Genomic DNA, 11,327 nt, shown 5'->3' with positions numbered 1-11,327 from the left:
TGTTTTATAAGTGTCACCTCCGGCATTTTAATTTGAACTTGCTTTAGATTTCAGAGCTGCTTTAATGCAACAGCTCAGATATTTTGGAGGGTTCTTTAAAGAAAGTTCAAAGTGAGATGTAAATATTATACTTTATCTTCATCTTAAATAGACCCCTTCAGCTTTTGAAAAAATGGCATAGCAAACTTCTAGCTGTGACTCTTACCAATACAGTCCTTTACGTCCCATTTCTCCTCTAAGTTGCTGAAAGGTCTTCTGTTAATCAAAGCATTTCTTCTTTTCATTTCAGCAGTGTAATTCTTAACAATGTACTTCTTCATGGAGCTGTCTGGGTTGCCAGATGGCCTCCCTTTTGATGATGGTGGCATATTCAGTATCTTATCCAAATATTGCATTACTATGATAATCTAGCATTTTATCCTTCAGTTCCTGCTCAAGTACCTCCTAAAAATAGTAGTTCTTTCCAGCTTGATTCCTCAAGCATAAATTAGACCCTTGTCTTGTACATGGCCAGTTAACAGCTTTGCGGGCTAGGTGGGTGTTTTAAGGCACTGCGGTCTGTACCAACTTTATTTCCCGTTCTCTGACAAACCACTGTGCAGGGGTGGGGCAACGGGGGGTGATGGGGGTGGTTTGCCCCAGGTTCCACTCTGCGGGGGTGACAGTCGGTGCCCCACCCAGCGACTCCCAAAGCAAGCCCCTCCAGCCTCCCGGAAAAAAGCCTGCTCGGCACAGCATGGCACACTGTGCCGAGTGAGCTTTTTACCTGGAGGCTGGAGGCTTGGGAGTCGGGGGGGGCGCCAACTGCTGCCCCCATCCAGCTCCAGGGTGGAACCTGCCTGCCATGCCGAGTGAGGCTCCATTTAGGCTCCATTTTGAAGTCGCAGGGGGTGTGATCCCCCTCAACGTAGCATGCTGCGCATGCATACAACCTTGAGGGGATCGCACACACCCCGCGACTTCAAAATGGAGCCTAAATGGAGCGTGTGGCTCCAGGCTGGTGCAGCGGGCACGCTGCACCAGCAGGCTATCCACCTGGAGCCTGGACGCTCCGTTTAGGCTCTGTTTTGAAGTCGCAGGGGGGGTTGCGATCCCCCTCTACGTTGTACGCATGCATCATTACATAGCGATGCATGCGTCATTACGTAACAACGCATGCATCATTACGTAGCGATGCCCTGCCCCGCCCCGCCCCCCGGACACAACAATATTCCCCCCAGGTGACAAAGCGGCTTCCTCTGCCACGGCCTCCGTGTCCTACTGCATTTTACCCTTGGAAGAGGAGAAGCCTTTTAGAATAGTGTCAGTGTCACACACCTACATTAGAGTCCTTAAGGTTTCACTCCTATGCCTCAGCCCCCAAAAGTTAAATATCTGAAAGTGGTGCATTTTAGCTCTTACTTGTATATACCTCCATGTACTTGCAAACCTCTATAACAAAAAAATAAAAAAGACAGAATAATGAAATGAGGGCATATTCCAGTTATCAGAAAAACATTTCAGATTAACAGGTTCACTCAAGCTCCAAAATGTCAAGAAATTGCATTATTTTAGGCAACATTATCTTATATGCTTCAAAATGACCTTAACAGATTAGACAACTGGCCCAAAGCAAACAAGACAAATTTTAACAGGGAGAAATATAAAGTACTACACTTGGGCAAAAAAAGAAAGAAAGGCACAAATACAGGATGGAAGACACCTGGCTTTATTGCAATTATTTGTACGTGTAAAAAGGATCTAGGAGTCTTGGTAGACCACAAACTTGACATGAGTCAACAGTGTGATGCAGCAGCTAAAAAAGCCAATGCAATTCAATAGGAGTATAGCATCTAGATCAAGGGAAGTAATAGTACCACTGTATTCCGCTCTGGTCAGACCTCACCTGGAGTACTGTGTCCAGTTCTGGGCACCACAGTTCAAGAAGGATACTGACAAGCTGGAATGTGTCCAGAGTAGGGCAACCAAAATGGTCAAACGCCTGGAAACGATGCTTTATGAGAAACGGCTTAGGGAGCTGGGTATGTTTAGTCTGGAGAAGAGAAGGTTAAGGGGTGATATGATATGATAGCCATGTTCAAATATATTAAAGGATGTCATATATAGGAGGGAGAAAGATTGTTTTCTGCTGCTCCAGAGAAGTGGACACGGAGCAATGGATTCAAACTACAAGAAAGAAGATTCCACCTAAACATTAGGAAGAACTTCCTGACAGTAAGAGCTGTTCGGCAGTGGAATTTCGGCAGACAGGCATATGTCAAGAATGCTTTGATGGTGTTTCCTGCTTGGCAAGGGGTTGGACTGGATGGCCCTTGTGGTCTCTTCCAACTCTATGATTCTATGATATGCTGCATCTCCCCCTCCATCCCAGAGCTTCGGTCCAAGCCAACGGAAAGACCCTATTCCCTCACACAAACCACCCAGGCTCTGAGGTCTTGGTCCAGCCACAGGAGAGGGTCTTCTCAGTAGTGGCTGCTGCCTAACTCTGGAACTCCCTCCCTGGAGAATCCAAACTGGCTGCTTCCTTCTTGTCCTTCCACTGGCAGGTGAAGACGTTCTTGTTCCAACAGGCCTTTGGGAACAGATTGCTTTCAGTGAAAAGGCTGCTGGTGTGCTGCTTTTATTGCAATTATTTGTATGGTTCTTAATGAGAAAGTCTTAATTATAGTAATGTTCAGTGTTTTTCAGTTATTGCTTTCCCCTCTCCTCACCCTGCTATGTTCTTATTTCATCTGTAAATAGGTGTGTGTGTGTGTGTGTGTGTGTGTGTGTGTGTGTGTGTGTGTTCAACAATAATTAGGATATGCTATAACCTGTGTTCAGTTCCATCAGGCGGAGGAGAACGACCGAGAGCAGGGCTGTCTTTAGCAGATGCAGAGGATTGGGAGGGGGTGACCTGTGTGCAAAGGCAAGTTGAGAAAAGGAAGCAGGCGGGGGGGGGGTAGAGGGGTTTCAATGGAGTTGAAGATGAAAGCAGGGGTGTGAAAGGGTCTGAAGAATAACATAAATGTTATTGGAGAAATGTTGGAGGGTATGGAGTTATCTGACCCCTGTGCCATCTGAAGGCAATCCTGTATAGGGAAGTGGTTTTTTAAAAAGTGTTTAATAGTTTATTATGTTTTTTTCTATATGTTGGAAGCTGCCCAGAGTGGCTGAGGCAACCCAGTAAGATGTGTGGGGTATCAATGGTAAAATTATCATTATTGGAAGGTATGTCATGGTTCCCAGAGTATTTGGGGTTGATTCTAATAAGGTCTCCCCCCCCCCCCCGGCATCCCTCAATCGGCATTGGATGCAGGCAGGTTTGGCAGCCAGTTTTGGGGCAGCCCGCAAAGTAATGTCTGCCAATACAGCCAGAGCTAAGGTGTATGCAATTTAAGTGCCACAGTTATTGACACCAGCAATGACTGGTGAAGGTGAGGCCAAGGAGGCCAGGTAAACCATCTGCACACCTTGAGGATGCACTCAAGAACACGTCCCAGAATCTATATGAGAAAGGTATTTTAAAAAGAGAAAGTATGATGCTGTTCTGCAGGCACACAGGTACCTTCCCCAGTGTCCGTCCGCAGTTTGATGGGGGCTGGACAACTGACCTTTTCATCAGTTCACCAAACATTCCACAGTCCTGAACAGAATCCTTCAGTGGGATTTTTCCCTTACCCAAATGTCATCTTGTCTATTCCCCAAGCCATCCACAATATAGAAAAAGAGGAAATGTTTCAAAGGATCAGTAACCTTTGAAAATATCTCAGATTTGCTAAGAGCTGTAAGCTACAGCCCAAACTGTGTGGTTTTCTATGAATACCATATTATTTTACCCTTAGATGCTGATGAAAAATGGCACAGACATCCTTTCCCCACAACTTAAGCACAGAAACTTGAAAAACTGCAGTAATCCTGACTGATTTTTCTGGAATCAGCTATTATTATCCTCCATCTTCCTCCATCTTCCCTTCTATAATTGATTTTATGATATTGTCTCTTGAGTATAATTGTATCTGGCTGAACTGGGGCCAAATATCACAACTGATATAGTCTGAGGTTCTAGAAATGAAATCTGATGTATAGTTTTGTATGCATTTGGTCAGCTGAGTTCAAAGGTCCTGATTGAAGGAGCATGACTGTTGGAGTCTGGACAGGGGCAAAGGAAGTGGGGGGCAATGGGAGCGGGCCGCCCTGGCAGTGCGATCCAAGTGGGGTGCCATCGCGGCTGCCCCCCACCCACACTGGGCGCTCCGCCCCCACAGGTGGCGGTCCCCACCCCCAGAATGTGTGCCATGCCACTGCAGACGTGCCACGCCCCCAGAACGCATGCCACGCCCTCAGAACACGCACCACGCCCCTGCGGGTAGTACGCTCCGCCCCCTGGATGCACGCCAGCCCTGCCCCCACCTGCTCTCTGCCCCTGGTGCATGAAGCTCCACCACTGAGTCTGGACCCCCCTTTCAAAACAAAGTCCAAGTGCTCCCCTGAGAATTGGGAGCGCTCCCATTTCTACAGCACTGTGATACTGAACTCTTTAGATCATGGCTACAAGGGCTTCAAACGTTTCAGTTTTCCAAAGTGTGACGGACAGTTGAATAGGTACTGAAAATATCACGTTGTTTTGGCCCGCAGATGTCCTAACCACTAATGTTTCCTTGTATGACCACTCAGTTCATTTCTCCTAGTCCCTCTTTCCTCCTTGTGCCCTCTGTGCTCTGTCCCTATGGACTCGTCTTCCTTCTCATTGTTCAGCATATATAGCTTTTGCACCTTCTAATGCTAAACAAAGTTTTCATCTCCCCCCTTTAATACTGTGGCATATAGAGAAGACCATTCCCTGTTTCTTCAAATGTAAGGAGAAGCAGATGGTCCACCAGGCTTGAAATCTTGGTATATTGTGCTCCTGGCGTCTGTGCCAACTCACTTGCCACCTGCTTTCTAGATCAGCTGTAGTTTCCTAGTGGATTCCTATTGTGTTTGACTTCAACCAGCATGGAGCTTCACTGTGGGTTTATGAAACTATAGAGTTGTCTGTTCGTTTCAGTTATTATAATTGCCACTTTGGATTTTTATATGAATAGTTAATTTGTTCAGTGCAGAGTAATCTATGCTCACTATTATAACAGCTTTCTCTTTCTGACTTCTGAGCAAGGTGACACTCACTGCATTGTGGAGGCAGCACACATGATCTGACATGCTTCTGTGCATAGGAATCACTTATTTATTATAAAACTCTCTGAAAATGCAGGACAAAAACATTGACTGGTGCATTAGAAAAACGAAAGATTTTGCCTATCTTTCAGTCTAACTCACTCCTGCATCCTTCAGAGGATCATATAGCTGCCCCTGAAGGTCTCAGAACCAGAGCCTCCAGCTGGGTGACTGGTGCTACTGGAACCCGATTGCTTGGGAAACAACATTCTTCCTCCAGAATGGGGGAGGGGGTCAGGAAGACAAGAAAAAGAAACACCAAGTTTCACTTTAACAGGGTTTATTTGCTAGATAAGACTACAAAGTAGGAGGCATTTAAAAAAAAAAAACCCACAGATATCTCATGGCCCTTAGAGTTGCTGGGAAATTTCTTTGTGAGTTCTTATGCAAAATTTCTACATAAAATTAACTCCTTAAAGGACACATCCGAAAAGGACACAACCTTGTTTCTGTGATTGTAAGTTATTCGAAACTTTTTGCAACATTTTGTTTTATTTGTTGCAACCCACCCTAAGGCCTGAGCAGATTAGTAGCTGAGTTACTCTTAAATAATAGTAGCTGAGCAGACAGAGGTCTCCACAGAAAGCATCAGAGAGATAACATGATCTCAATGTCTCCTCTGTGTTTTCCAGTAACACAATCAAGCAATTCTGGTCCAAATGATTTGTGGTTTGGCAAGTTTTGGAAAGACTGGAAGCTGCTTTGAATTCCTAAAAGGACTAACAAAATTTAGAAGTAGAGACACTAAATTGCCTCAATGGGCAAATAGGCAATCTTTTTAAAATGTATTAAATGCTAATAAAGTCAGCTTCACTCTGTGGGCAAAAATATGTGTTCTGAGTGCAAAATACAAGTGTGTCTCATCAAGTAAGATGGCTGAATCCAGGTTGAATTGGGTATGTAGGTGTATTTGGGAAAATTCAAGAGGCGACAGGCTAATCTTTTCCTGTTGCCACTTCCAGGGCTGAAGTGATAGTGCCTGATTCTACATACCTCGTGTTTGATGGGCAAGCTGTGGATTCTGCACTTGGGTATGTGTACAAAAAGAAGAAGAAGTCAGAATTATCTCTTAGTCTTCAAGCTCTTATTTCATATTGTTTCCCACCCACTTCAGTCTGTTTCTGTGTTTCGCCAAGAACCTCACAATCTTTAGTGCATATAACAGTTTTCTTTAATTATGATGACTAATTTCTTGCCACTGCTGGTTTCCTCCCACTTGAGCCTACTTCAGCAAATGCTAATCACAAATATTTTAAAGGCCATATGGCTTTATCTAGCCAAATGCATTAATATAGTGATATTTGTGCACCCTATTGAGTGCAGGGCTGAGCACAAACTGAAATATGAAGTGAGGTATATTTTATGTATATAGCAAACATTAAGCCAGGTGATTTACATTGGTTTTTCTTAGACTCTTAGATTACTTTGGAAAAATCATACAAGGCCAACGCATAATCATGGCAGATTTATTAAAGACAAGTGATGTATTAAAACTTGGGAAGTTATATTTTAAGTTAAAGGTAAATTAAAGCCATAAATTTAAGATGGGCACAGATGAGGCCTGTCTTCAGCCAGCAGTAATCGGTTGCTTGCTTATTTAATTACCTGGGAATGGATTCCTTCTTCCTAACCTGCCTGCCTTCTTCCCAGCACCCAGATGCCTGGCATTTTGTTCATTAGCGTAGGCCTGCTTGGTCACTGCAATGCAAGATCAACAATTTTGTTAAGGGGAGATGATTGTCTCACCACATCATAATTGGATTTGGAAGACACATCTGCTGTTTTTCAAAGTGACATCTTTGACAAGTTGAAAAGGCAGCTTCCTAAAATGGCTTTCTCTGCCTTGACTGTACAGGTACAGATAATAATTGGAGAATTGTAGAGTTGGAAGGGACCACAAGGGTCACCTAGCCCAAGTCCCACTGCAATGCAGAAATATTTTGCCCAACGTGGGGCTCAAGCCCTAAGATGAATAGTCTCATGCTCTACCCACTGAGTATTGATCAACAGCACAGTTGTTTTCCAAAAAAGAAATGTGGATCTGTCACAGCCATTTAGCTCATGTGATGAGAAATTACGTCCAGTATTTTGTTTATAAGACAGGATATGGCTCTCCTCATCCCACATGAGGTGTATGAGAGGAGTTGCCCTTGGGATTCCATCAGATCTGTGAACTTCATCTCCCACATGACCTCTTGGCAAAGGTGTCTAGTACTGAACACAATGCCACACATACAACCATTACCTGGAACAGGAAGCATTTGTGGTGGCTTTCCGATGATCATAATAAGCTCATCACAAGAGAACATTAAAACAGAATCACTAAACCTGCAACTCAGCACACCAAACACAACCATGCCAGGTGCTGTTCTCATGCCAGCCTTTTGAGAAACTTGGTTTAGGCAGTGCCAAGGCAGTCCTAAAACTGGAGCTCAAAATTTTAGCTTCTGGTTGGCAGCCATTTAGGAGTTTTAGGCTGACCTGTTTGCCTTGATGGATCACAAGACCAGCATAGCTCATGTGTTATGTTGCCTTTCGTAAAATTGGAGCTGTGTTTATGATCCGTTGTCAGAGGGGTCCTTCCAGCCTTGTGATGCTGTGATCCTTAGCCTTGTCAGCAGGCTAAGGATAAAAAATAGGGGAGACCAGGATCTGGGCCATCCATCAGACACTCAATGTGCACCTACTATGCGCATGTGCATGTGTGCAGAGCAGGCATCCTTATTGCAGGGCATAATGCCCACTCCAGTCTTTTGGGATCCGCATGAATGCAGTACTATGCATGGTTTCCTGGAAGTAACTCAGGGGTGCTTAATTCTGACTGCATAGGTTCATCTTCTTAAACATTGAGCTTTAACAAAATCACATGAGCCATCCAAAATGCAACCTTTAGTTTATAATCTGAAATGCAAACAATCTCAGCAAGAAGTGTTTCTATTTGAACTGCTAGAGTGATGAAGAAACCTCATCACAAAAAGTGAAAGAAGTCTTCAGCTGCTCTTGATTATTTTCCTCACTCTCTAACTTCCTCATTGCTAATTCAAAGCCACAAAAAAACCTCCTTGTCACCTTATTTATTTGTCTGCCAACTACACTGGTGTACTGGTAGATGATGTCATTGCATCTGCTCTGAAGAAAGTCCCAGAACTGTGTTTCTCTTGCTCCCCCTTCACTTACGCCACAGATATAAAACCAAAATAAAAACTTGGACCAGCTACTGTAGCTAAAGTCTCTGCGGTTCTCCTCCAGTGAGCATATATATCCCCAGTTAAGTCTTGTTTATTGCAAAACTGCTCTCCTAACTACTCTGTGCATGCTTTTTATATGCCTAACTTACTAGTTAGAGTGCACGAAAGAACCTTGCCAATGATTTTGTAAACAAGGAGATTATACCTGGAAACCTCATGCCATTCCGAATCGAGAACAGGACTGTGTCCAAGGGATTTGAGCTTATCAACAAAACTGTAACCACAGCAAAACAAAGGCCTGTTCCAGTCTTTTCTCAAATCCATTGCAGCTATAATCTTTTTCAAAGAATGGCTTTTATTTTTTACACATCTTTAAAATATAAAGCTAACTGAAGCTAGCTCAGACTTTTATTTTATCATTCTGCTTCCTTTGGACCTATATAGCATATGATACACAAACAAATGAAAATGAACCTGCCAGTTTCTTCTGGTTTTCCAGATGAATCTCATAATTTTGGAGTCCTGTGGTGGTCATGGAACTAGTTGGGAAGAAAAATGGACAAATCTCTCAATTTCTCTCAGTACCTTGTTTTTTCCATTTGTCAGTTCTCCACATTTCTGCATCATTTTGTGATTTATTCTTTTAAAAGACCTCATGAAACTCAACCAGTATTTTAGTGCAATTCACCCCCTCCTCCCGCAATACATAAATGTTGGGATGCAATTTTACTTCATACAAGCATTTCCTCATCATATAATTCATTTTATCTCTCCCCCCCAATAATAATATACAGTCGTACCTTGGTTTTCGAATAGCTTAGTTCTCAAATGTTTTGGCTCCTGAACGTCGCAAACCCGGAAGTGAATGTTCTGGTTTGTGAACTATTTTTGGAAGCCAAATATCTGACGGGGCTTCCGCAGCTTCCAGAGCTTCCTGCAGCCAATCAGAAGCCACACTTTGGTTTCCGAATGTTTTGGAAGTCAAACGGACTTCCGGAGCAGATTCCGTTTGACTTCCAAGGTACAACTGAATATGTGTTTGCATATACTTTCCTTTAATAAAACTCTTTTGTAAAAAATAATTTGCTTGGAAAACTGTATCTCCAAATTTGGAGAAGTGTGACTTTCAAAGGATAGCTGTGTTTCAGTTCATGTATTGATTCAGAAAGTATGAAGTAGTTGCATTAAAATCCTAACTGGGTAGACCAAATATTAAATGCTCTTCTTTTATAATTGTGGCCTTTTCCTTGAAAAAAAGGTCATTGAGTTTTGGTTCCTTTCATTTAAATGTAATTGGGCCCTATTATCACTGAAATATGGGAGTTGGATTACTTTTTTTTTTTTTTGAAAAAATTAAATGCTATCATACACCACGACAAATTCTCAAAAGCACTGATTTTGGGAAGAAAAGAAATTTGCAAGCTTGATAGGATGGAAATTATAGACACTGCTGCTACTCATTTTCTTCACAATTCCATTGAACGCCTTGGTTATCTGGTTCTGAGCAGTTTATTCAAGGCAAGATGAAGAAGGCAAGGAGAGAGGCCTGAGAAAATAGACCTGAAACAAAGAAAGTGACCCATACCGTGTTTCTCATATTATAAGACATGTCTTATAGGTTCCGGTTTCCGCCTACAGGAATGGCGGACCTGTTTTCCATCTCTCTGACCTTCGTAAGGAATTTGGCGGTTGCTAGGGGAGTAAATGGCAACCCCCTACCCTCTCCGGGGGTTACGGAGAGGGGCCGCTGGCCCGCGATGCCCCCAGACCCACTCCGACTGTTTTTGGAGTGGGGGGAGCTTGGGCTGAGCACTTACGAGGGCCAGGACTCCCGGACGCTAATCTGCATGGCGGGGATTTCCATGGTTAAAGAAGATAATTAGGCTTAAATCTATGGACATACTTCAGAAGGAGGGGAAGAAGCGCTGTTTACTGCTGAGAAATTTATGCTGCTGAGGGAGAGGAGTCAAAGATTGTACAGCATCTGGAAGAAGGATTGATGGGGACGGAGCGATAAGGGAAGTGAGTTTTTATTTTTTTTCTTCATATTGTTGCCTCGTACCTTCCCGGACGCGATGTCCTGGCTTGTTTGGAGTGAAAGAGAAGCAAAAGACTGTGTGAGTTGAACTTTATAACTGTTGTTACTGAGCATATTTTTTAAAGATGTGGAGTTGCCGATGAGAAAAGCCCCCCCCTAGTCGGACGGAAGGAGTTCTGGACGCGTTCGGAGGATTTATGAGCTGTGACGCACTTTAAATTGGAGCAGCGACCTGAAGCTAAGTTCAGCTATAGGGCAAGGAGATCCATTAATTTACCAAGAGTTTATGGTTTGATGTTTGGGTCTCCTGCCTGGAAAAGCTGTAAATTCTATAATGATCGTAAATCTTCATGGCTATGAGAAAAAACGAAAGTGATTTGAGCTTTTTAAGATGGCGCTGCTTCGTGCTGCTTCGACGCAACAGGGAGCTCCATTAAGAAGATTTATGGGGAGGCTGGACTGATTAACTCACACAGGAGAAAGAACATCTGTGAAACTTTGTTTGATATTTATCTCAGCAGCTGGGAAACAATCGGATGAAAGTGGAAAACATCTATGTGACTGTAAGGGGAAGATCTGGATTATTATGAACTTGGAGGACGATTTGAACTTTAGAAAAAAGACGGCAGTGGACAGTTGCGAGGAATTCCCAATTTCTTGAAGCATGGGAACCCAAATAAAAAATTCTTTAGATGATTTGGCATAATATTCGGTTTGATTGATATATATATGTGTATAATTTGAAATATTGAATGTGATATAATTGGTTTTAATTGGAAAATTAATAAAAATATTTTTTTTTAAAAAAATATAAGACATGTCTTATATTTATTTTTTCCTCAAAAAAACCACTATGGCTTATTTTCAAGGGATGTCTTATTTTTTTCCTCCTCCTCCTGCCGCGG

The sequence above is a fragment of the Zootoca vivipara genome, chromosome 4 (genome assembly GCF_963506605.1).
Source record: "Zootoca vivipara chromosome 4, rZooViv1.1, whole genome shotgun sequence".
Taxonomy (NCBI): Eukaryota; Metazoa; Chordata; class Lepidosauria; order Squamata; family Lacertidae; genus Zootoca; species Zootoca vivipara.
The sequence above is the reverse complement of the archived record's forward strand: the minus strand, read 5'-3'. Positions refer to the sequence as shown.